The 27,013-nt window shown below is 40.6% G+C and overlaps 1 protein-coding gene across 2 annotated transcripts in view; it reads left to right on the top strand.

Moving 5' to 3' along the window:
- The first annotated feature begins 5,237 nt into the window (after window positions 1-5,237).
- The window catches only part of RARB (retinoic acid receptor, beta), a 69,554-nt gene continuing 47,778 nt past the window's right edge, over window positions 5,238-27,013 (top strand). The window contains exon 1 of one of the 2 annotated variants that reach the window (XM_009578694.1): window positions 5,238-5,390. The gene's annotated coding sequence lies outside the window, so the exon portion shown is untranslated. The remainder of the gene's footprint in view (window positions 5,391-27,013) is intronic. The other variant, XM_009578702.1, reaches the window with a different exon arrangement.

The following is a 27,013-nucleotide window of genomic DNA, read 5'->3' as shown; positions in this document are numbered from 1 at the left end:
AGCAGGACCCCTCTTCTCCCAGATGCGCCGGGACAGAAGCCAGCTGTCCGTATCGCTCTTTCATGACAAGAGTCGTAACAGCAAAAGCACTTCAGCTTTCGAGACTTCTGCCAACTCAGCTGCGCCTATCGGGGCTTGCACCTTGTCTGAGATAGCTATTGGCAGCAGCAGCCTGTGCCCTAGGCATGGCTCTTAAAATGACCTGGTCTGAGGCACCTTTTAGGTGACCTTGTGTGCAGTTTGTCCATTTGTAAGATCTTGCAGATTGGGCTTCTGAGCTCCATAACCTCAACTTCTTGCTAGTTTTTTTGTTATTTTAATCATACTGTAGGGATCCTGAGCAGCACGTAGTGAAAACCTGTGGGATACTCTTAGCTTTTAAAATAACAGAAAGGGATCATTTTGGATTGGGTACCCTCAAGCAGAAACCAGGTCATAAAGTTTCATCTTCTGATGTCCCTGTTGAAAGTAGAATGCCCGTTTTCAGACTAAAAGCAAAACTGAAGACACAGAGGTGTTTTTTGGTCTTTCAGCCCAAATAATACCTTTTTTTTAAGACCTAGGCAGTCTTGTAGAGATGAACTATTACTTGATTAAAATTAATGCTGGAAAAATTGTAATCAAGAATTAAAATAGAATAACTTATATTTAACATCATGGCCTTAAGGCAGATTTGTGCAGCTAGCAGGACGCAAATAATAGAAAAGAAACCCTCAAATGTGGAAGACATACTTTCTTAAGTACTTCTGAAAATCCTGATAATAGTATCTCAATCTGGAGTTATTGTGGCAGCCTATGTTTTAATCCAGATATGTTGGGTTCACTCATAATAAACCTCCTGAACCTCGATGCATACCCAGCCCTATGAGGAAAGATTTTTTTATTGTGGTTCCGATGTTACTGTTTGGTAATTCGTTCTTCATTGACTAACATTTGCACATGGCTTCCCCTGAGCCTTTTCCTCCGTCCTCCTGCCCTCAGCCCACTCCACCTCCGTGCCGTCAGCCCCTGGGTAAAACAATGATCCAGCACAGCGAGTGCCGATACGTGAAATAGTAGCACGCCTTCTTTGCTTTTTGTTGTTTTCTTTGCAAGGGAGAAAATGGGAGTCTTCACACAAGGGAAGACTTTGTTTTCCTCTTTCTGTTGTCTGTGATCCCCACCTGTTGTATATATGGTAAAAATATCTGGGACTTATAACCCAGCAACAGTACGCAGCCAGAGTCATGTGTGACCGGGTCAAACACACACTCGCTGGAGGGTCATGGCCAGGTTACTAAGTCAAGGCTGGCAAGTCTCCACGATAATGTTTTCTTTCTCTCTCACTCTTTTTTTTTATTCTCCCCCTTGTCTGTCTTCCAAACAACAGTTTAAAAAAATAAAACCCCTCATAACAATGCAAACTATTTAAGCATGACAAATTCAAAGAAGTTTTTTATTAAAAAAAAATTGGATGGGGGGGGTTGAGTCAATGATATTTTGGATTTAATTTTATAGTATAGTTTTATGTGGCACATGAAAGAGAGAAATTTGTATTGAAACAATTGAGACCCACTTTCCCAGTTCCTGGCTCTTTCCTGGAAGATGATTAAAAGCAGACTTTTTTTTCCAGACGAGACATAAAAATTAAATGATCTACAGTATATAGTTATTTTTTCAAATGTTTGGAGGCTTATAAATAACTTCTACAATCAAATGCACACATACAAGCAGCAGAGAATCTGGTTCTAATTACTTGTACTTTAGTTGAACTTTGGCGTTTCCTTTGACTTTCTGCCTAATGTATGTGAGCTGTGTGCCTTGCACTCCTGCAGTGAATTCACAAAAAAAAAAAAAAAAAAGAGGCAAAAAATCCAGACTCTTGTTGGTGCCAACAAAAATGAGGGTTAACAGAATGTTTTGACCAAATGCAACACTTTGCTATTCACCCTAATTAGCTGAAATTGCTGCTTCCCACCAGGGACCCTTAGCTCAGTATTCAAAATTCCCTTGAGGCTATCCAGGAAATGCCATTTGCTTTACAACTTCTTATTCTTTTAAGACTCAACTGTCCAAAGTGTGCATTAACATACAAGCTTAATAATCTAAGTTTCTAGTGAAACGCAAAGCATTTCATGATGCCTGCCTGCTTCTAGTTGGTCACAAAGTAAAATACCTCCTCCATCTGTCAACATGGTTTAGCCGGCAGTAAATTAGCTCTCACAAAGCACACTGTGCTTTTAAAAAAGATCTTATCTGCTGCTTTATCTAACCTTTAGAAATATTTCAGACATCTTAGGAATTGTGAAGTGACCGATTGTTTGAGAGTCCCTGTGTGCTTAAGCGGCATTCAGGTGTTGGGTGACGGCACTGAGGCTCTGTTTTCCCAGGTGAGTAGGGACCCTGAAGTGTCACATCCCGCAGGACGAGACAGCAGGGCATGGAAAGAAGTAGTTTGCTTTATTTTTTATTTCTTTGAATTCTTCCTAAAATTGTGAGACTGCTTTAAAAATGCCTTTTCTGGAAATGTCAGCTCTCTGCCCCCCATCCTTTCTTTTTTCCACCTGGCACGTGCAGACATGCATAGAAGACAGCGGGTTCTGCTGTCAGGCGTCCACTAGCCACCGACGTGATACAGAAATAACGCTTTATACCTGCTGAGCATGAATTGCTACAGATGCCTGCACCGGATTTCTGCATTTCCATGCTGGCAGTACATACATTTTCAAATAAAGAAAGGCTAAGTCCAAGGAATAATAGTAAGTCAGAAGCCAGAGTAAGAGTCGAGCGTGTGTAACCTGAGTTGAAGCCTTCTCCAGAAAGCTGTACATCTTGCCTGTGATCAAAAGTGAATGTTCCCAAACTGGGTTTTCGTACCAAAAAAAAAAAAAATCAAACTCTCTAGATGGTGGTTCAGCTGATGCAAGTATTATATTGAATAGATTGAGCCGTTTTAGTGGCATATATATATGGGTATTTTAGGGAAGGTCTTCTGGTTTATACTGGCTCTTTCCTTCTCATATACCTTTTCAAATTGTCCAGAAAAAAATTCTCTAGCAGCACCTTCAGCTCTTCAGTTGCTGACTATGTTGTGTATTTATGAACTGAGCTGGATATCGCAAGTTCCTGGTACTTGGCCACTGCCTGATGGACCTCTGTTGTACATATGGTTCGTGGTTTGAACACTGCTATTGGTTGGTGGTGCTTGTTTAGGATGAAATCATCAAAAAAGCAGAAGTGTATCAGTATTATTCCTCAAAGACTGCTTTCCCCAAACTGAAATCATAGAAGGATTGCAGGAGTGCAGTTGTTTTATTGAATGACACAACCTTGTTTTCCCATAGGGAGCCTAAAAACTGCCTTTTAGATGGACTGGGATTGTTGAATGAGCTAATACGAAACACATTGTCTGCTGGTATTAGAGTTTTAAAGCTAAAATTTTATCATTCCACAGACTGATTGGAAGCCACCATAATTCATGTATGAGCGTGAAATAAGGCACAGAATGTTTGAGGTCTCTCAAGGGCATTTGATGAATCTAACTTTAATTTAAAAGTACTAATAGATTATTGATTCAAGGAGGATGGCTGTGCAGAGATCAATAACAGAGCACTCTCTGTCTCTCTTAAATACCAGAAATTACCGTTGAAAAGAAATGATCATTCTCATCTGTGTTTTCATTAAGAAAAAAACTTCTTTAAAGTTTGCTTGGTGCCGTAGGAACATCTAGCTTTTTGGTTTGCCAAGGTTCAGTGTATTTAATGCTGAAAAAGATAAGTATAGTTCTGGACATTGTCTTAACGTCACAATTTATGGAGCCATGTGTTATTTTACTTTTCTGTTTTTTCACAGCCTCATTATTGTTAGATATATAAATAAATTGTTCCTGTTGGAAAGATATTTCTTTGCTTAGAATCAGAGCCTTTAACACATCACTCTAGCATTCATTTTCTTCTCAAGAAATGTCCGTCCTTGAAGTTGATAGTAGCTTAACCCAAGTAAAAATGGCAGAAAGAGGCCCTTGTCTCGCAAGTAATCAGAAGTTGCATCGTGCTCCATGATGCCCTCTGTGAATTCTGCAGAGCACGAGTTGACAATGAATCATGAGTTTAATACAAATGTATCATCTTTGTAATCTGAAAAATATCATGTACAGTAAATCTTGTCTAAGATTTTCCATTGAGTAATATTCTTTAGGGCCTGCTGTTAGTACTCTTGAGATTTAGCTCTGCTGATAGTGCCTAATACTTCTGGATAGATCTGAGTTCACAGATCCTGTCATTTCTGTATATCTGTTGAAAAGTTAGAGGGATTTATCTGAGAAGCAGCAGAACGGCTAGGTGAAACATGAAAATGTATTGCACGTCTACAATAAATGTGAGGAATGATGACAGCATATCACAGAAAACTAATGCAGATGTTTTGGAAAGATGTAGTTCGCATGTCTTATCTCGCATTGTAGAGCTTTCACGTCCTTTCCCTGAAAGGGATAACTGGCTTTTCAGCAGGTTCAAAACAAATGACCATCTAGAAATATTAAGGCAATAAAGGGATGTGGGGTCATAATGTGTAAGTAGCTTTTTCTCAGAGAGGCTTCCTGATGTTACAAATCTGAAGGAAGGTAAGGAAGCGTTGCTGGGTTGTGCTAGTTTTACAGATGAAAAAAAAGACGACTTGTTCAGGTAATTTTCACTTCAGGGCTTACACTTAGTCGTTTGTCTCTTTACGTATGTCCTGATGCATGCCCCTATCCTGTTGTGGCAGAATTGCACATTGGAAGTGTTACCTGTTGTAGACAAAGGCAAGAGATACAAGAGCTCTCCCAAAATCAGGTACCGATTGGAAGGGTACGTGCCACAAACTGTTTCCCTTTGAAGGTTGATAATGAGTGTGCGCACAGGGATCCCACGCAATTCAATAGGCTAAAACCAGAGCGTGAGCCCAAGGTTCTCCATTTTTGGAGCCTGGTAAGAGATTCAAGCCATATATCTGATGTGAGCTGAAGCTTTTGTGATGTTGAGTAGCTGGATCATGAAAAATGATCAGGTACTTAAAAATGAGCTTTTGAGGCTATAGCATATAGTCCTGTCACTTGCCTGTCACCTGCCTTTAGTTCCCCTTAAATTTTGCTAGGAAAGACAAATGAATGTTTATTATACAAAGATAGATATGGGCCAGTTTAATAGTTATAATACAGTAAATAATTAGTAATTTAAAATTCATTCATGAACCATTCAATTATATTTCTTTCTTCTTTTGTAGCAGTTGAAACTCAGAGCACCAGTTCTGAGGAACTTGTTCCGAGCCCTCCTTCACCACTTCCACCCCCTCGTGTTTACAAGCCCTGTTTTGTCTGTCAAGACAAGTCATCCGGATATCACTATGGTGTCAGTGCTTGTGAGGGATGTAAGGTGAGTGCAATCATCTCCCTTTCCTTTTATAGGACTGCATTTCATTTTAGAGAGGGGCAAACCAATAAAATTTGGTGTGACTTGATTGTCTCCAAAGATGCCTGTACCTTTCTTGTGTGAATTAATTCTGATTCATGAGTAAAGCCAAGTAAATGACCGTCATGGAATTATTTCCCTTCATGACTTCTGCCAAAGTATGTCTTTAAGGGACTTCCGTAAGTATTGACTAACATGAGAATGTGATCGTGGATGAAGAGATAATCAAAGAATAAAGTGAAAACACATTAAGAGTCTTCACTGTCCATCTGTAGGCTAGGTATACCCTGAGAACTCATATGGCCGTTGTCTGCTCTCAGCCTGGCTTTTTCTGTGAGCTGCTACCTTTGTGTATCCAGGGGGTGGAATTTGGGAAAACGATGTGATCATCTGGAAATTTTTGGCATAGTCTCTATCTATCTAACAAATCTCAAATCAAATTGGGAATTTAAGGATTAGCAGGTTGGTCTTCACAAAATTTAATCTGGCAGACTACAGTGCTGGCACGTCTGCTACTTTGCAGTGCTGTGGTTGTCAGAGCTTGAATTGACTATCCATAGGATGTGGTAATACGATACACCGTTCTAAAGTAGAGAATGTCTAAAGACAAGATACACATCAGAGAAGCAATGTCAGCTAAACCATGTGTGTATGGCAATAATTAGAGCTGTACGTACAGTGAATGTTATGTGAGCAAGGAAGAAGGTCGTGCAAAAAATGCTAAAGAAAAGATACCATAGGACATATGCTCTCATAGTTAACTTTATTAGTTATGGTACCCTAGTGCAATGTTCTTTTTTAACAACTAAAGAAAAGACGTATGATTTTCATCCTTCCAATTAAAATAGTTTTGTAGTGCTTAGTACAGTGAAGATACTAATGCATGCCGAAAATGTGACAGGTACTATATCCATATAAATAAAGTTATTAGAATAAATAAATAAAAGGTATTTTTCTGGTTTATTTTTGTGAAATGTTATAATATTTTTCAGATACTGTACAGTTAGCCATTTTTACTTTATCCTTTGAACCTGCAACTTCTTCCATGCTACTGGCCTTTTGTAGTGACATATCATAGTCCTGGGTTTGTGTCATTAGGCAAAAAACTATAGGATGGGAGTCTGGTTTCCTCCCTATTTTATAGCTGTGGATACTGAAGTAGTGAAAGTAACTATTTAAGCTCACCTCAGTTTTAGAATCTCTTTCTGGTATTGAGGTTTCCCTTGGATATCATGTCTGTATTTTTTTCTTTTAGATGCCACAAAACCATCAAAATTTAAGTGTCTGTTAGGAAGAACTATGGTAAGAATATGCTGTAGCTGATTTCATTAAATAGGAAATCTCATCGTACTCAGACACTAACACACAAATGGTAGTGTCATTTGCTCACCCACGTGTTCCCTCTAAGCACAGATGTAATCGCAGACTGGGCAGAAAGGTCCCATGTCCCTAAGACTTCGTTATTTTTCAAAAATATGCAAAAATATACTGTAGGGCTTTTATTGGCATACTGCAAAGCATTTTCATAAATAATTAAAGCAAGACCACACTTGTCAAAATACATGAAGAAATCCATCTTGTAATGTGTTAGCCATTATTCAACAACAACAAAAAAAATCATGTTCACTTATTTGCTAATTTGCAAGATGCAGTAATTCAGCACTTGGCAATAGCTGCAGTTAAAAGAAAAAAAAAAAAAAGATTAGTTACGTACAAAACCTGTCAGTCTATGAGAAATAACAAGATTCCAAAGCAGTCACTTGGCTGCTTGAGACTGGTAATATTTGGGTTAGTTGACGCTAGCTCTTCAACAGGTTGGTCTAGGATTTTATGAATTTCTTCCACTTATTGAATCAACTTCCTTAGTGAGTGCCAGGAACTGGCAAAGATCACAGTGAGACCACTGAGTCAACTAGTGGTCCCTTTGGTGGACAGTCATTTAATACATTTGCTGTTGAAAGTTGTCTGAGCTTTCAGGTCAACAGAAGTGATGTGCTGGATGGCAGCAGACAGCAGTACATGACCACAACACCAGAGACAGCCTCAGAAACCTCTATGTTGCCAGTTTCTACTTTTTCTCTGAAGAATGTTACCCTTTTCGCTTGAGCCCTTTTGGACTGTTTGGTTTATTTTTCTTTTCCTTCATCTTTACTCTACACTTGCTTTCACACATTCATTGTACCATGAGAAAGCTGCCACCTTGTACTTCTTATTTCTAACCACCCAGGCTCCTGCCTGTACTCAAGTCTACCTTCACCCTCGGTTCCCAGTATCAGTTTTTCATGCTTCTCTTTCTCTCCAGCCTCCTTCATACAAAAATTTAGCTAGTTGCTTTGCGAGTTTAAATAAGCTCTGAGCATTGAGCACTGCTGCTAGGGAAGCCTTGTCTCCTGTGGATCTCTGCCTTTCAGTTGATTAACCCAGGTTTATTAGAGAGCCTGTGTTTCATTGAAGTCTTCTGCTGGGTATGGAGCTGGAGTTTCATGCTGATTCTCTGGTGAATGGGGGAGCAATAACAAGGAAGAATTCATGTTACAGCCTTTTTTCTGGTTAGGAAACACAAATTTATTTCTCCTTTACCTCAACACACATCTCCATGCATTTTCAAAGAACTTTATTTTCTTTGAGATTTGCAGTTTCACTAAAGCTGACCAGCGTTTTGAAAAGCTGTTGGGATGGGGAGAGGCAACCTGCTTAGGGACACAAAGCTCATTCCATAAAAAGCTAGACTAAAATATCAGCCGAATCAAGTATTAATTATCTTTTTTTTTCTTTTTCCCTCTGACCTTGTTGCTATTTTCTGTTTCTTCACTCGTTGTTTTCACCATTTCTTTCTTCAGCTGATTTGCAACCTCTGTTCTGTGATGTTAAATCTTAAATTCATTCTTTTTTCCTCCTGCGTTGCACCTCCCTCTGCTCTGAGGTCCTTTTCTCAAGTCTTTTCCTTTTTCCTTTCCGACTCATTTACCTTTCCCTTTGAAGTCCTGGCAGTCTTGTTTCTCAAGGGAAACACAAATGGAAAACTCTGCTCACATTGTATTTATCTGATTAGGGCCCCATTCCTTTTGTTTTTCTGTGCTGGCTCTCCCATGGTTTTCTTCTAGTTCTCTCTCTGTTTCCTTCTCCTTTTCCTTTCTGCTTTGAGCTCCAGTGAAGCTGCCATCACAGTGACCGTTAGCAGTCTCTCTCTAGTGCAAAGGGACAGCTTTCTGTCCTCAAGATTTTGGGTTGACGACCGCCTTTGATTCAGCAGGCTTTCTTTTTCCTGCCTTTCAGGGCTCTTTAGATTCTTCTCCTTGCTTACTGTTTATTCAATGTCTCCTTAAATGGCTCCTTATCCACTTCCTGATGCTGTTGCCTGAGGGTCGGTTCTTTGGTTTTCTGTCTCAAAAGCATCACCTACTGAACTGTTTTATGGTAGACCAATGGGGAAGGTCATGGCAATATTCTGCTCATAAAGGGTGCATTTTTAATGGGGACCCTTCCAGCCAGGAATCCTTGGAGAGCTGTGGATGGTGATCATGACTTTCTCATGCTCAGTTTGGGAAACACTGCGCTGGAAGTTTTATCTTCCCTAAATTGTCACCAACCCATGGATGATTTCCAAAGTTACCCACCTCTGACTTCTCCCCTGCTGTCTTTTCCTGGTGTGTCCTCTTGCTCGCCTCACTGCTACCTTGGACACAGAGTTCATGAAGACAGAACTTTCCATCCTCTCTCTTTGTGACATCACCAACTGTAATCTCATGGAGTGCAGTTTTTTCAGACATCATGCCGTGATGACATAATTTCTGATCTGCAGCATTGTAATTCTCATGATTTGTTGTCCTTTTTCCACCAGAATCTGCCTTCAGCTGCCTTCATTGTCAATCCATTGCTGTGGTCTTCTCGCGTGGTGATTAGATTGGTCCCTTCTCCTTCCTTCCCCTTTTTCCCCTCACTGTCATCCTTGGACCTTATTCTTTCAGGTACCTGGGAACAACCTCCTAACCTCCTTTGCTTTGGCACTTTCTCGGTATTCTAAGCGCCCCTTTTTTAAGTTATCCTTCTGTCTTACTCATTACTAGAGTCTTCAGTACTGTGCCCCACTAGAAAGACTGTTCTGTGGCTTGTTTTGATATACTAGTCTTTTCAGGTTTTTAGGGGCTGGAGTATTTCATAATATGCACTTATGAACCACAATGAAAGTTTAGGAGCCGTCTAAATAATTTTAAGCTATCTTGTTTTCTAATTTTAGTGTTTTCATGCTGAAAATTTTATTTGTGATTATAGATTTAGAGTACCTGACTTCTTGCCTTCCAAACTTGAAATTTCGGAGCTTTCAGAAGGTTGATATCCCCAGCTTCTTCTCAATTTGGTCAGTCGAATTCAGCAGTCAGGATTTTTTTAGTGTTTTAAACTGGTTTAAAAAAATAATCTTGGCTTTGTGTTATTTCTGGGTGTTATGCTGCAAAAGGCTTATGTGCATCATAGCCTGTCAATGGCTTTGTGTATGTATTAGAATCTCAAAACTGAACTGATCTTCACAGTGCACTTGTATTTTGTAAGAAAAAATCCAGAGCCAGTCCATCTTTTTATGTGTAAAATACAATACATTGACAATATTCAGCTTATTTACAACTTTTCCATTTTGTAAACTGTGTGGCATTTCAGAGGCGGGTTTTGGAATCTACTTGTGTGTTTCATGACCTCAGTTAAAGACTTCTGAAATCTTTCCCCCCCTCGTCCCCCCGGTCTCTGAGTGTTGCTAGCTAGCACGCAAACAAATTCAATACAAAATGAGCAACTTGGATTTATCCAGCTTGTCCAAGTGGTTATAGGGCTGGCTGTCTCCGAAAGCTCAGCTCTTTGGTCCTGACTTGACTTGTCATTGTAGCCGGGTTTGCAGAAAGGGAGACTGAGTGTAGTGAGCTGGATACCCCACACAATGCCATCATTGTGTGGGTGAGGAGGAGAAGCTGGTGTTCTGGCAGCTTCAGCTGTCTCCAAAAGCCTTGTCCCTTGTTCTGGGTGTTTAAAAGATGGCATTCCTCGGCTGGCAATCCTGCCCGGATTCCTGGCTTGAATTTGGTGGGCAGCAAAGATGCCTAGAGCAGTTTCAGGAGAGAAGACAGCGCAGCATATAAGAGGATAGGTTTACGGTCCAGCAGTTTCGTCTGAATGATCAAGGTGCCTCTCTGCCTGTTGTTGATGCTAACAGACAAAAACGTAGATAAATTACTTCAATACCAAGAGATCCCAGGTCGGCTTTTATCGTGAAAGAAGAATACTTTCCTTCCATCAGAGTTTTCATATAAAATCACATCTAATGTGGGATCATTAAATTAAAAAGGTAGTCACATTTAATAAATTTTCAAAGGTCTTCAGCTATGAAAGTATGTCCATTTGCTTGACACCTTCCTGACTCAAATATATATACCTTTTTTTTTTAATTGCAAAGACCGTAAGCAGTATGGAAAATAGCCATTGATATAAATCTTGAAATTTAGGTCTATAATTCTGTAGGACTGACTCCCACAAAAAAAATATGAGATACATGTAGGAGAAGAAAAGGAAAAAAAGAGAGAAAATTAAACCATTTTTGCTTTGTCCAGATTTGCTGATCCGCGTGGATGTTTAGCTTGGGAGAAAAAGCTGTCATTTTGTTACAGCTTTATCTTATTTGCTTACAGATGCAGTGGGAGGCAGTCCTACCACTCAACTTGATGCCCAAAATTAGTTGCCTGATGTTGAAGACTGGGTGCTCTCTGCAGTCAGTGGAGAGAGAGGAGCTCCTCTGATGGCTGATTCAGAGCATCTAAACTAGATCTACTCTGGGTCACCCTCCCGAGCAGCCTGTCCCCACGAGCCATGGGGTTAGGTGCCCAAAGCACAGCTGTATTAATATTCTCCATGATGTCCCCCATGGTTATGTCCCTCTGGACTCTCAGAGGGTTGGGGTTGCCCCGTTGCAGTACGTGAATCCGCGATTAGCATCAGTCAACAATGGATTCACAAAATGTTACTGATAGAGAGTGGAACTGGTTTTGATTTTATTTATTTATTTGAAGTTTGATGGCAGGGGTATTATGCTTTGGTCTGCAAGAAATGTTGATGAGTGGCCTAAAATATTTTAGGGGTTGTCATAGCAAAGTTCACTTTATGGAACAGTGTCCTTCAGGACAGATGCCTTTTTGTTTTAATAATGCCTCTTACATCATGTGAGGACAGATTTGCATTTTCTTAGGCAGTTCTGGGATTGTAGAGGGGTCTTAAGCAGCAGTTCTTTTTGATAACACAACTCTTGCACATGTTAGCTTCTAGCTATGATTTAATTATATTTAAGCCTTATTTATGCCCCTTTACTGGGAATTAAGGATCCAGACATAGAATTTTCTCAAAGTTACTTAACACTAAAAATAAAAATAAAAGCAAACCCCATAAAACCAGCTAACTAATATTCCGTATATTTTTTTGGCTTTGTTTTTCTGGCATGTTTTAATCACCTACAACTGAAACAAAAAGTAAGAAATGTAAAGTTGAAAATGCTTTTTTTTCTGAGCTTTAAATATTTGGTTACAGTATGATTTTTATCAGGGAAAGAAGTAATATTGTTTGCAGCAATGCAATTGTAAAAGCTTCTATCAGTTGAAAGAAAAATATAGATCAGCTTGAATGATCAAGCTGTATTCATCTCCATTTAAGCTGTATTAGTAAGTGACAGTGCCAGCAGTAGAGATGCATGCTGTCGTTCATGCACAGCTATGAAAAATTCCTCAAATCATGGAAAATTGCTCCTAGTTTTAGCTAAATCAACAATCATTTTCTAGAAGGTGAAAAATGTATTTTGAGATACATTTCTGCATACTATTAATATAATCTGATCTTAAACTGTAAGCACTTTGCAGTATAGCATTCAAAGCCATTTGTTTGCAGAAAGCAGTGCCATATGCAGAAAGACACTAAATGAGTTGCAACCGATTTAAATGTAGTACTGAAAATCTGGAATTTTTATATATTTCATATTATCAGAGGAGACCTGATTGTTTTAATGCTGTCTTTGAGATTTTAGTTTTTAAAATAACAAAACCAGGAGAGCCAGGTGTCTTTTGAAAACCTGGTATCTGTGTTTCAGTAAGTTCTTAATTAATTTTTTCTCTTTGATTGGAAGATAAAACTTTCACCAGGTACTGAATTTATTTCAAATTTTTGAAGGAAGGGGAAGCATATGTTTATTGGAAGTCCACTGAGAGCAAGGAAATATGATGAAATAGATGGGATCAGGAACAAAAATTTTGTGTAACAAAACATATGTCTTAAAATCTCTTTCTGAGTAGTGTGAATGACATGGAATGAAGAAAAAAAAATTGCCAACCATGACAGATAACAAAAATGAAAATTGTGTTCCATGTTTGAATGCCATATTTGATTTCCAGTGCTTTGGGCTCAAGTTGTGGATTATACCTCTGCTGCTCTCCTGCGCTGGGCTTCTGGGGCAGGGAGGGACAGACAAAGAGCAGCAGTGTCTGTAGGGGGGGTATAGTCCATACATCCACAGCTAATCGCCCTCTTATCCTGCCCGTTGCCCTCAGACATGGACCAGGGGTTCATCTTAAGCTGTGAGAATAGTTGTTTTTACTAATTATTTTAATTTTTTTCTGGCAGTGATGCCGGTGCTATGGAAGTGCAGAGATTATCCCGAATTATTTTCTGTGTTAACCACGCTGCTCCAGTTATTTGTGAGCACAAGGGCTAATGTCCTGTGGAAACAGGAACTGGAAACTACTCTCTTATTTTGCATAAACTATCAAACAAGGACATATAATCATTTGGCTTAAATCTTGCAGTCCCTTCTCATGCAAAATTCCCGATACCATCAGTGAAGGCTTTCTCAAAAAAGAACAGTGGCATCAGACTCTTAAACTATGGTGTATTGGTGACCAGCCACGTTTTGGGGCACTGCTTTGCCGTGCTGTGTACCTGGAAGGTGTTTCTGGCTGTACCAACTAGCGCTCCTCCTGCATGCAGCCATCTCCTGTGGCCGGTTTTGATGCAGCCATTCCATTTCAGAGGCTGAAGGCATTAACTAACGTGGATGTGGACTTTCCCATTGTACGTCAGCCAGCCATAGTGCCCATGACAGTCCCCAAGAGCATTTCCGAATATAGATGTAGCCTTCATGCTTGCTGACCTTGGCGTATCTTTTCAGGGTCTTTGGCCAGTAACCAGTCCATAACAGCTATGGTTTGTTTGTTATTATTATTAAACTAAAATTGTTGAGTCTTATTCTTCTGGCAGTGTCTATTCCTTTCTATACCTGAGAATACACACCGTAAAAAGAAGAAACTTCAAATTTACATGTGTGTGTACTTGGAGTTGAATCATGGTTTCTTTCACCAAGGTAGGTACTGAAGAGTCCTTGTAGATGTGTTTGTCACATTTCTATCCAACTTTCACCTGCCCATAGCTGTTCTGGCTTATTAGCAGATGGATGAAAGCTGAGGTTCACACCAGATCAGTAATGTGTGCATAATTTGCAACAGCTTCAACAGAATTAAGTAAATTATATGTACGTGTAAAAGCGCTGTCTATGCAAATCACGTCGTGACGCACCGAGAAGAGATGCCAGAAGCAGGTGGGCTGCGAATCAGGCTGGTATGCTTGCCTGCTGAGAAGTCCCCTGGTTTGCATGCAATGGATGTGGAGTGTGTTTTTATTTTCTTGTGAGTAGGTTCTAACGGATTTTACTTCTTCAATTTTCTTCACTAGAGAGGGGGAAAAACCTTTTCTTTTGGTCTCATCTTGTCGATCTATTTCATAGCTCTCCATTAGTTTAAGGACCACGTGTGGCCTTTAATTACAGATGTGGAGTACAGGCTGTCCTGTGTGCACCCAGAAAGTTGCTACAGTGTAGGAAAGAATGCAACTTTCCACTATGTTTAATACAACATTTTATAATATGATCTTCGTCTGCAGAGATAATTCAGCAACTAAGGAAATATGGATATCTGAACAAACATCTCAGAAATCAAACTCTCAGATTTCCTATTAATAGTAATAGCCTACCTTTTTTTTTTTTTTTTACACTATGCCATATTTATTTATACTTACTGAACAGCAATTACAGACGTGTAAAATTACAATGAACTAGCTTTCATTTTCTAACTCTTCTTTTTAAAAAGAAACTGGGTAATGAGACATTGATAGAGAAGGATATACAAGCAATTGATCTGTTAAATTTAGATTTAGGATAACTTGCTAGACCCCACAACAAAGTGCACCATTTTCCTTGGAAGAAAGGGGGCGAGTAGAATAGTTTGCTGGGTGTGGTTCTGGCTGGGCATTGACTTTGGTGCTGGTGAGATCGTTGGGGTCACTGTTCTGCTTGCTTTGGGTATCTTTTTAAATTGTAGTTTGCGTTTTTCTTAGCAAAAAGTTAAAGATTTTCTGATTGGCACATCTTAGAGAAGTAAATCCAAAATTAAGGGGTTTCATAAGTGTACAAAATGGAATTATCCATTATCTAATTCTGTTCACTTACATGTTAAGTAGATATTCAGATGCTCTTTGCTTGCTACTTATTTTGAATTTGTTTTGAAAGATACACCTATCTGTATTTTCTGGTTATTGTAAACCATCACCCAGTCCATAAGCGGTCAGCTTCCCAGCTTGCAGAAATACTCTGATTGGCCTCGGAAAGTGACCTTCCATTACTCTCTGCGCTTACTGACCGATCTGCTAATGGAAACAGAGGTTCTTTCTAATCCCGAATGAAGTGTTCCTTTGAGGAAATTTCCTAAAGGGGTATTTTCTTTAGCTTCTTCTGGAAATGGAGTGCAATTGAATTTGCAGCATGGATCCCAGAGCTGTTCAGCTTTGCAGAGCTGCTCTTCAAGAAATTTCAGTCTTGTGCTATAGCAGGAAAGACAATTGGATGTGATTTTCCAAGATTCGGTTATTTCCAATAAAGTCAGCTTTACAGATTCTTTCTTCAATTTGTTTACTGTATACATTCTTCTGTTTCTTCCACCTGTAAAAGAAAACAAATGCCTTACTAAACACTCTTCCATTTTTGAGTAGCCATTCCAAAAATCAGAAACTGCCTATCTTTTCCTCTTTGTATCTGGATTTTGCTATAGTCTTTAAGTATGGATATGTTGTTTCTTGAGTTCTGTGTGGACATACATGTTGTGTCCTTCTTCCTATTTTATATTATTCTGATTGTTTCAGATGAACTTCCCATACAGAGGAGACACCTCTAGGTGTGACATCTCTGCAGCTCAGTACTCCAGTTATAAAAACTTCTTGTAGTGTTAAAGAAGCCACGCATCCAATTCTGTAATGGTAGTGTTGGTATATAGTAACTGTTTATGTTTGATTGGTATACTACTGCAGCTGGTCTGCCAAATGTTCAGGGTCCCTACTCACAAATTGTTCTTCCCTTTGATAATATGCAGGAGTCCCCACAGTTTCCACAGCTCAATTCAGGAGACAGCTGAGAAGTAGAAAGACATTTTTGTGTACAAAGACCCTTACGATTTTACGCCACGCTTAAAATTTCTCATTTAATATATTTTAGTGGGAAAAGTTACTATGGAATAAAAACTGTGTCTTAATACCTATGTTTAAAGGGGAAAAGGTATATTGTTTCTGGATCCCCTGTCTAGAATAACGGATACATAAATCACAAGGTGAGACAGCAGTCGCAAGTAGTGCCAAAAAATGTAGATTTAGTTGGCTGTAAATGCAGTGGGCGATTTGACTCCAGCTATAGCGAACCTCAGCGACTGCTGGGGACCCTTCCAGCACCGGAGGGGAGAGCCAGCAGCCCCTCGCCACGGCATGTGAGCTGGGTCTGCGTCGCCTGGCAGCAGGGAGACTGATCAAATGCTTACGGAGCAAGTTTGTTCCCGTTTCAGAGTCTCTTTAAAGTGACAGTTTAATGGGACCCATTACCGTCAGCTGTGGTCGGTTCCCTCTCCCTCCTCCCAGGCGCTTACCAGGGAAAGCAGAGATTTATAGCCGTGGTGCAGCCATTCTGATGGGCTACTGTTCACTCCTACCACGAGTGTCCCGGCTGGCTGCTCTCCACATGAATCTTCCCAAGAGGGGAGAGGTCTTCCCCGTCTCTGGGGTGCTTGGCTTGCTTTGGAGGCCTATGCCCTATGATAAATACATGGAAATTATTAGGTCCTCGCTTCAGAGTGCACTGTGATCCTCGTGTGCTTTCTGCTGGTCCAAAAGAGGGGCAGTGCTCCACATTTAGGAAGATTTAAGCGGAGCATTTCAGAGAAAGCTCTGCAGCCCATCATTTTTGAAATGAATGGGCACTACCACCTTTTTACCTTTTTTTTTTTTTTTTTTTTTTTTGGATCAGGGGATCAAGGCATTGCTCAGATGCTGCTGCAAATGCTCTTAACCAGTCCACATTTATCCTTAGGGATACACAGCAACTGCTACGTGTACAGAAACAGAGGTGAAAACTATGTATTTTTTTTAAAGGAAAGAAGAAAGGGAGCGTTAGGTGAACAGGAGAGATACAAGCACAGCACCCAGGAGCCAAGTGGATGAGCTAACTAAAAAGACCTTTTATCTTACCCCAAGTCCATGTGATTTCTGTAAACTGAAAGAATGATCGTCTTGTGATTATATGAGCTCTGTGCTTGAATCTGGCCATTGATTAAAGTCTGACAGGGGAGGGAGAAGACAGGAAAACATCTTGCTAAGATTTTCCTGTGTTAGATTAATCAGCCCCAGTTCATTCACTCGTCTCTGAAAGGTCATGTTTTCTCGTCGTCAAAGTTGCCCAGTCCCAGACTCTCCCTTGCTTCCCTACGGCTTGGCTGAATGAACAGTGGTGCCCAACGCCGGGCAAGGTGGAGGCAGTGCTGCAGTTGTCCTGTAAGCTACACTGCTTTTTCAGCATCTCAGCATGATTTGTGTCAGGTTTTGGAACAAGATACATATCTCTGATTAGTGTTACCTTAAGAGTCCTTATTTCTTGGAGGAACTGGTCAGTTGATTGCTCTGGATATGTTTTTGCAGTTGCTAATCCCCTGCACTGGCACAGACTGCATTTCATCCACCTTCCTCAGCCTGTTTTTCCATGTTGTCGACACCGTTTTGACTGCATGTACTTTGACTGTGTACGGGAACCGGGCAGAGGGGTATGGCCACCTTCTCACTCTTAAAAACGGTGGTTTTGCCAAGCTGGTTCAGCTCCAATTCATCCCTCTGCTGTTGCCTCCAGTAATGAGTTTCAGCTGCAGTGCGGAAAGGTAATTTTCCTTGACTACTGCCAGTACTAGAGAGCCAGACTTGCATACTTCTGGGTGTTTACTTGAACTCTGTTTTCCTAGTCTCCAGGCATCCGAGTTTCACTAAACTCTACGTTTTACAAGGTTTTAGTGGGTAGTTCTGTATTAGCAGAGTTTCTTTGTCGCTGAATGTGGGGGAATGAGAGTGTAGCATAAAGTAGTAAGTACAAGATACTACTTGCCAGATTTCAAGAGACTTGATACGACATACTTGTTTAGAGATCAATTGTCAAAAGTAAGAGAAGAAAAACAATTGTGGGGAGATAATGAACGTGTATTGATGAGCCCTTCAGATGGATGCCTGAAAAACGTACCAGGAAGTATAATTCTCAAGACATCTGGTTTATTTTGGCATGTTTATGTCCGTGTTATTCCTTCTAGATATTTTTGGGTAGCTTCCTGCATTGTTTTCGTACATCACTTCATCCCTTCTCAGAGACTTCTTCTGTGCTGTGGGTCAGGCACATTTTAAAACTCCTCTCAGGTCACACAAAGAGAATAGAAACATGCTGGTCTTGAAAACGAGCGGGAGCTGTGCCGTGGCGCAACCAGAGCGAGCTCTTTGCCGGCCATCCTGGCAGGTGGGTGCTGGGCCAGCACCCATAGGCACCCACCCGGCTGGCCGACTCAGGCTGGGGCGCTGCGTTGGCTCCGGGTGGGTTGGGGAGAGAGCAGGGAACAGCTGGCTGTGCACGCAAACTGCGAATCTCTCTGCTAGAGCAAGGGGAATTGCACTTCAGCCAGCTTGCAGGCATATATAAATATTTGTGGCATAGTTTGCATTATTATTTCAGCTGAGCTGTAAACATTCGGTTGCTGATAGTGGGTTAGAAACTAACGCCTCTATAAATTTCAGATGGTGCAGAAGTTGCAGGGGTTTTTTTATTGGCTGACAATTAATGAAAGTCCCCATGCCTCTTCTGATAAATAACTGTGGTGCCAAATATGTGCGGGAACTCTGCAAGCCTTTGTGGTGAAGGCTGGGAGGGGTGGAGGAGGAGGATGCAAAGCCTGCCCATGCAGGGAATTTCCTTGGAGCATGCACATACCTTCTTTCTCCCATATAGGTTTGTGTTTGAGCTTGCCCTTTCCTCTTCACGTGTTTCCATCTCTGCCAGCAGCTAAATGGAGAGGCTAATTTGAGAGACTCCTACAAGTAATTGCAGTATAGTAATTGCATAGCTAACACGAGTCTTTTCCTTGTCCTGTCTGCTGCAGGGATCTGCTTGTCACTGCATGGGTATAGCTTGGCGGGTGTTTTTTATTTGTTTTTACTAGGACGTCTACTACTTTGTTAGAGTGGCTGTTGCTTAGTGTCTTTCCTTTGTAGCTCTGTGCAAAAAAATCCCATGTGTGTCTATTAAAATTGTGACATTGTCGTTGGTAGATGGTCCCCCTGCTCCCGCCACCCAAAAACACAGTGGATAAAACCAGAGACCCAAATTAAGGGTGTAAACCAAAATCAGTCGTACATTTGGGGGATAACAATTTGGAAAGTCTTTCCTGATACTGTGCTTCCTTGCAAGAGAGCAGCTACATAAATGGTTTGGAAAAGTGTCATTCTTTACGAAGAAATACTGCGCTTAATTAATTCTTGCTCCTGGGAGGTCAACCTGGGGCACTCATTATTGTCTTAATTGGTGGTATAAATCCTGAGGCACTGGAGGGGAAGAAAGGAAAAAAACAGTGAGCAGTTAACAACATATAGCCTTTTGGATAAGTGCTAGCCAGTTGTATGACCATCCTAGTGACATTTTATGGTTTTATTGGGTTATAGGTCTGGTCTTCCACAAATTAGGTTAAAGGGAATTGATTTGCATAAACAAAAACAGAAGAAAATAGCAAAAAGGAATAATTCATTCCTGAGTTCTCCATTAAACTGTGTGAAATAACTCAGTGCGCTGCAACTCAGAAAAGCGTTTCTTTGATCTCCTGTTATTCGTATTAAATTATATTCATTAGTCTTCCCATCTGGAGTTTCCTAGCAGGCCAAAAATCATCCTACAGACATCACTGAAAGGAAGTTAACTGTAACTTTTTAATTGTATACATTTCATCTCCTTTTTTTTTTCAATTTGAAGAGAGCAGATGGAAGTGCATACCAGTGCCTTCCTTTCTGTTTAAATTACTGAAGTGGAGAAGCAGAAAATCTCAGCCGTTCTTTCCCCTCACATATTGTTTCAAGGTGATGACTGTTCTGTCTGGAGACTTTGACATGTTTGCTAAAAAGGTCAGGAGTTCAGTGAAAATTGAAATTGTGGAGAAATCCTTGCGTAGTCTTAGGGATGCTGTGGTACCCTGGCTGGAGAAACCCGCTTGCTGCAGATTTGCAGCCAAATGAACGCAACTCCCCCGTTTCATCAGTGGCTGCCTCTCTGCCAGCTGGCCAGTGGAAGTGTTTTAAACTTCCCGGAGGGGGGGAGGAATCAATGTTTTGACAGTTTGGGGTATGTTTTTAATGTTAGGCCAAGGTTTGTGAAATCAGATGTGTTGGCGTGGGGCACCATGAAGAATGGGGTTCGTTTCCAGCCTCACCAGTGGCTAACGGCTAATTGGCACTAGTAGCCCCATGAATAATTTCCTTCAAGCTCTGTCGTCAAAATTGTTTGGTTTTTTCCTTGCCCTCTGAAGCCCACAAGACATTTTTCACCTTAGAAACTTAGGATTTATCACGCGTGGCCTGCCCTGTCTTTGCTGGAGAATTTCTTGCAGTTGCGGATAAGCATCCCCATTTTGGTAGCTTAGAGAGGGGTGACACCTTCCTCATTTGCCTGTCCCTATCCTCTGGGCCTTTTTCTCTTTTTAAGAAATGAGAAAACCCTGAAACCCTCAAGCTTTTCCATTTGTGTAAAAATAATGAAAAGAGAATAGGCCTTTTTTTCCCTAGTGGGTTGCTCATAGGTCTATATTCCCATATGCAAGACATGGGATAACACCTCCTTATTTTTATGAAGTGTTTTGAGTTCTGTCGATAAAAAAAAAAAAAAAAACCAAAATCAAAACACCCTGGTTTCAATAGCAAATTTGGTTTTCTTCAGCCATGGAAGGTTGCGGCTACTCTTCATCTGCAGAGTAAACGGCTAGATGAGATGAAAAGTGGATGGCAAGCAGAGAGTTTCTGCTGGAAATAACAGCAACGACGGGCAAACCCAGAGCGCTTCCCAGGGCGGGCTGGTGCCCAGCCCCTCTGCGGCCGGGCGGCTGGCATCTCTAGGTGCTCGTTACAAGCTATTGACATTTAACAACGTTTATTCATTTGTTTTTGCAAAAATCTGCCTGTCCTGCCCTGACATACATCATCAGCACAATTTCCCTGCTTCCTGGCAGTGAGCCTTCCTCTACTTATTGTTGTAGCTGCTTCCATTTTGTGCCGGCGGTGGGTTCCAGCCACAATGTCAGACAATTAATTTGTTTATTCTGCAAGCCGTGACTTCCAAAACGTGATAGACAGCGCAGACATCCTGGAAAAGTGCTGTGCAACTGGGAATACGCTCATTTTAGCTTCCTTTTAGATAGCTGCTTTGGCAGCTTTCGTTACTTGTGGGGTCTTACGTTCTGGCTGCAGCCATTTTGCAGCGTCTTTTATACGGAATCACTTAACAGCATATGCCGTGGCTTTTAGGTCTTTTATAAACCTTCCTGTGCAACTCCAGTTGTGGGATTGCATGTTATCCAGGCCTTTCAGAGCAAATATTCCTAGTTAACAACTAAAAATTGTGTGTGTCTGCCCTAACCTGACCGTTGATCCTACCAGGACTTTGTGAGGAAGGGTTTTTTGTCCCTTGACTGCTGCCACCTGTAATAAAAATACTGGAAACCACATGTAGTTCATGAACATACCTGGGCAATTCCCAGGACTTGGAGCAAAGTAGTTTTGTGCAGATCCCATCACTGAGAGAGACCTCAAATGTCTCTGTTGATGCTCCAGAGAGAGCAGGAACGGGGTCCTTACTTTGCCTGCGTACGATTTACAGGGTTAGCAAGGATAGAGGGTACCTTGAATGATTAAAATAAATAGATTGAAAAGAGGCTATGCATTACAAACAAATTTGTTTTGTAAAAAAGGTACATATTTGTACAGCCTCTATTTCAGAATAAAGCTAACGGCAGAGGTTTCAGGTATGTTGTGGGCTGGATTTTCTTCTCGGTTGTTACTGGTTTTATCTTTCCCTTCAGAGCTCAGTCAGTCAGAGTTTATAAATGACTGATAAACTATACCATAGAAAAGTCTTCCTTACTCCTTTGTTTCTTTTATGATAAAGTAACAATACACTTCACTCAGAAGCTTATTTTGCAAATTTACCAAAGAATGGCCTCTAAATCTGCAGGAGTCATAGCTGGCAGACTGTATTTGGGGGTAATCAAAGCTGAAACAGATGAACCGAGCAGGCTGTTCAAACAGATTGAGCTCGCAATAGCCCTTCTCTGCTGATTACCCTGTCCCTGGCTTGCAGTGCAAGTTTTCAACTTGTAAGCCCACTACATCTGCAAGTAATATTTGGCATGCCCCATGCTGGCAAAGTATTTTTAAGTCATTTTTGAGATCAAATGATCCATCTCTTCATGCGATGTGCATAACTTGAGCTCTAAATCATCTGACTTGCCAAAATCAACTGGACAGTGAAAGAGAGGGAGTTGTATAGATTCCCTATCAGATACATAAGGGTAGCAGTTCATGCTAACAATTCTGTAAGACTTCGTAAGCTTAAACACTTAACATTATCTTGAGGGCTCATCCTTAATGACCTCCTTTGTATTCAGATAACCAGTGGCATAATGGCATTCAAAATATTGCTGAAATAGTTAATATTCTCTGTAGGCACCGCTGCTCCATACTGAGCTCTCTAATTTTGACACGCTACCAGGCGAATACTACAAAAGTAAGTGGTGAGTGGAATGAGGTGTAGTTTTTTGGCATTGTGTTGAAGTTAGGTTGACTAAATAGGTTATTTGGTTCTAAGCAATAGACCTAGTAAACTGGGTTTATTTGCTGTTTAATACATACGGTTTCACGTATCACACTCTGCTTTCAGTGCAGCAGATAAGATATCAATACAATTAAAAGTGAAAAATAATCTGTCTGCTCTGCCAGTGGTGGATGCTTAGAGAACACACGCTGATACAATAGATTTCTGAATAATTTATATTCAGCATTTTTTCCTTGCACTCGGTAAATGAGGACGCCTAATGTGGCATGGTCAGAGTGATACTCTATCTGTCTTCCATTAAGATAACAAGATTGGTGGGCCTGGGAGGAGTGTGGCCTAGTGTGCCAGAAAGATGAGATTAAAAATTGAATTGTTTGTCCGAAATGCTTTGTGTAAAGGATGCCAATAAAAGCAGCTCAGAAGGACGGAATTAATTAATAAGTGTGATTTCTGCAAAGCTTTGTTTGTCTTCACTAAAATAAAAACACAAGATTCCTTTAAACAGTTGTGGATAAAAGGAATATTAGAACAAATCACTATTCCTGATAGGTCTTCAGTAGCTTACTCTACTTTAAATTCAAGTTCTTTGTAGGTGCTATCAAAAACAATTACGTATGACAGTAATGCTTTATGTCTCACAGAATGTTTTTTTTTTATATTCATAAGGCATTTTAAATTACAAAGAAAGAATCATTTGTGCTTGTTTTTGGCACAGGAGTGTCTCATCTCCCATCACAGGATTTGGACGGGATGCTAAAATATTTGCATAAAAATCGCTCATGTAAATATTCTGCCAAACAGATTCCTTTTGAGGTGAATGTATTACAGTAAGTAGTAGCTTGTTTTCCAAGAGCCAGTAGGCACTTGAAGTTGATTAATTTATAAGCAGTGGTGGTTTTGCTATCTCTGAAGTTTCTGACAACTTCTTAAGGTTAGGTTGCATTCGGATTTTCTTGGTTTTTGAAGAAACTGTTAGGGTTGTGAGATCAGATGGAAGTCATTTGACAAAAAACACTTGGAGGAAAACTTGGGCCTGCTTCTAGCTTTGCTATTTTTAGTGAACAGGCCAGCGTATTATACCTGTGCTATCTGGAACCCAGCCTTGAAATGGCTTAAATGTGTTTTTCTTATTAATCGGGCAGCAAGTGCCCGCTGTGCCCATCCCCGTGTCCTGCGGAGTTTTCTCTCGCTGCAGAGCTGCTGGTAACCAAAGCAGGTGAGGGGCAAACCCCCGCAGAGGCATAGACAGGATGCTGTCTGGTTTTTTAGCCCAGTATCAGATTCAGGAAATGTTTCTGGGCATGACCCTATTTTGCAGTGCCACCCAAAACTTGAGTCTGCACAGGACCAGGCTTGTGGAGGCGGGTGGGGAAACTGAGCCCCAGCACCCAGCAAGTGCTCCTCGCCTGCTGGTGCTTGAAGTCCTGTCACTCCCCCTGTAATGGCTTTGGGGTTTGTATGCAAAGAAATTAAATAATATTTATAATCTGGGCATTCTTAGTGCCTGTCCAGAGGAAATTTTAAAGGTCAAATCTTTTCAGTAACATATTGCTGAGGTTTTAAAATGAGCTTGCCACAAATCTTAGTAGAAATAGTATTCCAGTGTTGTCTTAGGGAAGAGTGCTTGGGGAGTGGGCCCTAACATGCTGTTGAGAAACAGGTCCTTAGTTTTGAGCAGGACCGCATTATACCTTTTTTCACCTGAATATTTTACGGAAATAAGTTCATTTTTCTTTCTGTTTTGTGAGTAATTCCGGGAAGAAAATCAAATACAGGTGTTAAAAAGTAATTTGTAAAACAACAGTCTAAGCTTCCACAATTAATATCCTCATCTATATCTTTCACTCCGTGTAGGACATTGCCTGGGGAGGTTAGGCTGTTGAAGAAACTGTCTTCATTTCGACCTGGAGATCTGCTTTTTCTGAGTTTGTTCTTAAGCCTTTTATATTAGTAATCAGTTCATGAATGCTTTATACTTGCTGTCTGCAGAAGTTGGATCACCTTTTTGTGTTGGGCTGCATGGCCAACTTCATATGGCAAGGACTGAGACAGCCTCCTCTGCTTTCCGTCCCGATGGGCTGTAATTAAACCCTAGGTTAAAAGGATCCGGAAGCTGCGTCTAAATATCAGAACTGATCAATCACTGGGCGTCATTAGCTACTGGTTATATTTTGGTGAAGTACAGGTATATTTGGAGGACGCTGTTTACTGTTTTCTCTGTATAGGGTGACGCTTTTGAAGCTCGTGTTTCGTTTCAAGTAGTGCCTGTGTCAGTAAACCAGAAGTCTCTCAAGCATGGATGCAGAGCAGTCTCTGCCCTAAAGCATAAGCAGGCAAAGAGGAGGCTTTGGGGGCTGTTTTTTTAAAATTACTCTAGTTGTTCAGCGTGGTGAGACAGTTGCTGCACGAGGGGGTCATTTTTGTTCGTTTGGGCCATTTTGTTTCCTGCCCTGTCAGGCTGGTGGTAGGAGAGTTACTCCGTCGGTGACTGTGGGTGTTGATTTACATGCAGCACTGGATTAAGCCAGGGTGGCTGCAGGGGAAGCTATCAGTCTTGGCTTCCCCTACCTCTTTCCAACTAAAAAGTGGTGACCTAATAAGCCGTATAGAGACCCTTGAACCAGCACAGCTCATACTTTCTGTCTGTTGAATTAACCCAAAATAGATGCCATAGACTTCTCAGAGTTCTAGTTAGCATCCTCAGCAATTGCTGCAGAGCCGGGCATCGCAATTAGGGGAATATCAAAGCAAGAAAGTAGTAAGTGAATATTACCATACATTTTCTTCTTGGCAAGTAAACAAATATACACAAGCTTGTCATACTTTCCATTGCAAAGATTCAAGCAGTGTTAATGATCAAAAGTGTGGAATATAAAATAGCAGTGTAATTGATAACTTAGAAGGTTTTAATTTTCTAAACAAATAGCTTTAAATTCTTCTTCTGTGTCCGGTTAAGGAAAAGAAAGAAGTGAAGAGTTTTTATTTACCTCTTTGATGGTAGTATTAAATACCTTCTAAATCAGAGGAGTTAACCTCAGGATGAGGCTTGCCTGTGCAAGAGCTGCAGAAAACTGTTGCCAGGGGTTACGTGATTAAGGAGGCATTTTTCAGTTCTGAGTGAATTTGAGGTATTTTCATAACATTAGCATCTATAGCATATTGGGTGTGCAAGGAATTTATGACCAGCCCTTACTGACTGTGCCTGCCCTACCACTCCCTAATCATATGGCCAGAAACTCTCCCAGTTAACTCTGAACGATAGGGCTTTTTGGCTTTTGAACTACTCGCGTATCTCGGTGAGTGCTTCTAGGAGAGTCAATTTTATAGCTTACCATGATTGCATCTTTAGACAAATGCATTGTGGGCACAGAGCTATCGTCTGCGGCATCAAGTTTACCGCTTCCCTGTAGGGTGTAAACATGTGGCTGGTTGAAGAGTTTTAACCTCTCAAGCCCTCCAACAAATATTAAATTGCTAACTATGCTTCCATAATGCTGTGATGGTGACTGAAATTTGACCCTGGTGCTTGCTGAAACGATTTTCAAAATCTGAGTGAGAAGGTTAAATAGTGCTGTCAAATTTCCAAATGTCTGTTGCAGAAATGCTTTCGCTGAATATCTGTGGGTGGAGCTCTAAAATACTTAAAGTAATCCTCTTTTTTTTTCTTCATTATTATACGATATTATCTAAAGCTTGGTTTTTAGTGCAGATAAAGAAATTACTTGGGTTTTGCCTTTTTTTCTGTGCCAGCTAACCTTGCCATTTATGGCTGGTTTTCTCTCTTTTACTTGCTGAAGGAGGAATCCAGTCAAATGGTGTTAACCTTAAGTACAACCAGGCCTCTAGTTCTCTTTAATTTCTGTTCAAGATCATTGTAATTATTTGATTATTTTCACAGCTGTATCTGAATAAGAAAAAAATGCTGTAATTTTACAAGTTCACAACTCAATAACCTGATGCTGGAACTCTTCCACCTGCAGAAGCCTCATTAATTGCTGTAGGAGTTCCAGCAGCTAAGAGACCTAGGTTTCAAATTATTTCTCTTTTTATGTGCAGCCTTCGAACTAGAGAATCTCTGCAGTAACAAAAATAGACGGGACCTTTAGGCTGAGAGAGGCTGTTGGTTGTTGGATGAGTGTTTGACTTCCAAGTGGATCTGTTGGGGAAGGCTGTTGTTTACCCATCTCATTACTACATCCATAAGCCCAAATCATTTCTATTTCAGCTTTTTTGTAAAATCTAGGGCTTCATTTCCTGAATGCTGTTACTAGTTCCAGTTTTGTTTATTTTGGCCTTAGGTTGCATTATTTAGTTAGTTTTTATTTAAGAGATGAGTCTTATGTTGCAAGAAACAATACTAAAT

Source organism: Fulmarus glacialis, unplaced genomic scaffold (assembly GCF_000690835.1).
Source record: "Fulmarus glacialis isolate BGI_N327 unplaced genomic scaffold, ASM69083v1 scaffold15260, whole genome shotgun sequence".
Classification (NCBI taxonomy): Eukaryota; Metazoa; Chordata; class Aves; order Procellariiformes; family Procellariidae; genus Fulmarus; species Fulmarus glacialis.
The sequence above is the reverse complement of the archived record's forward strand: the minus strand, read 5'-3'. Positions and strand labels throughout refer to the sequence as shown.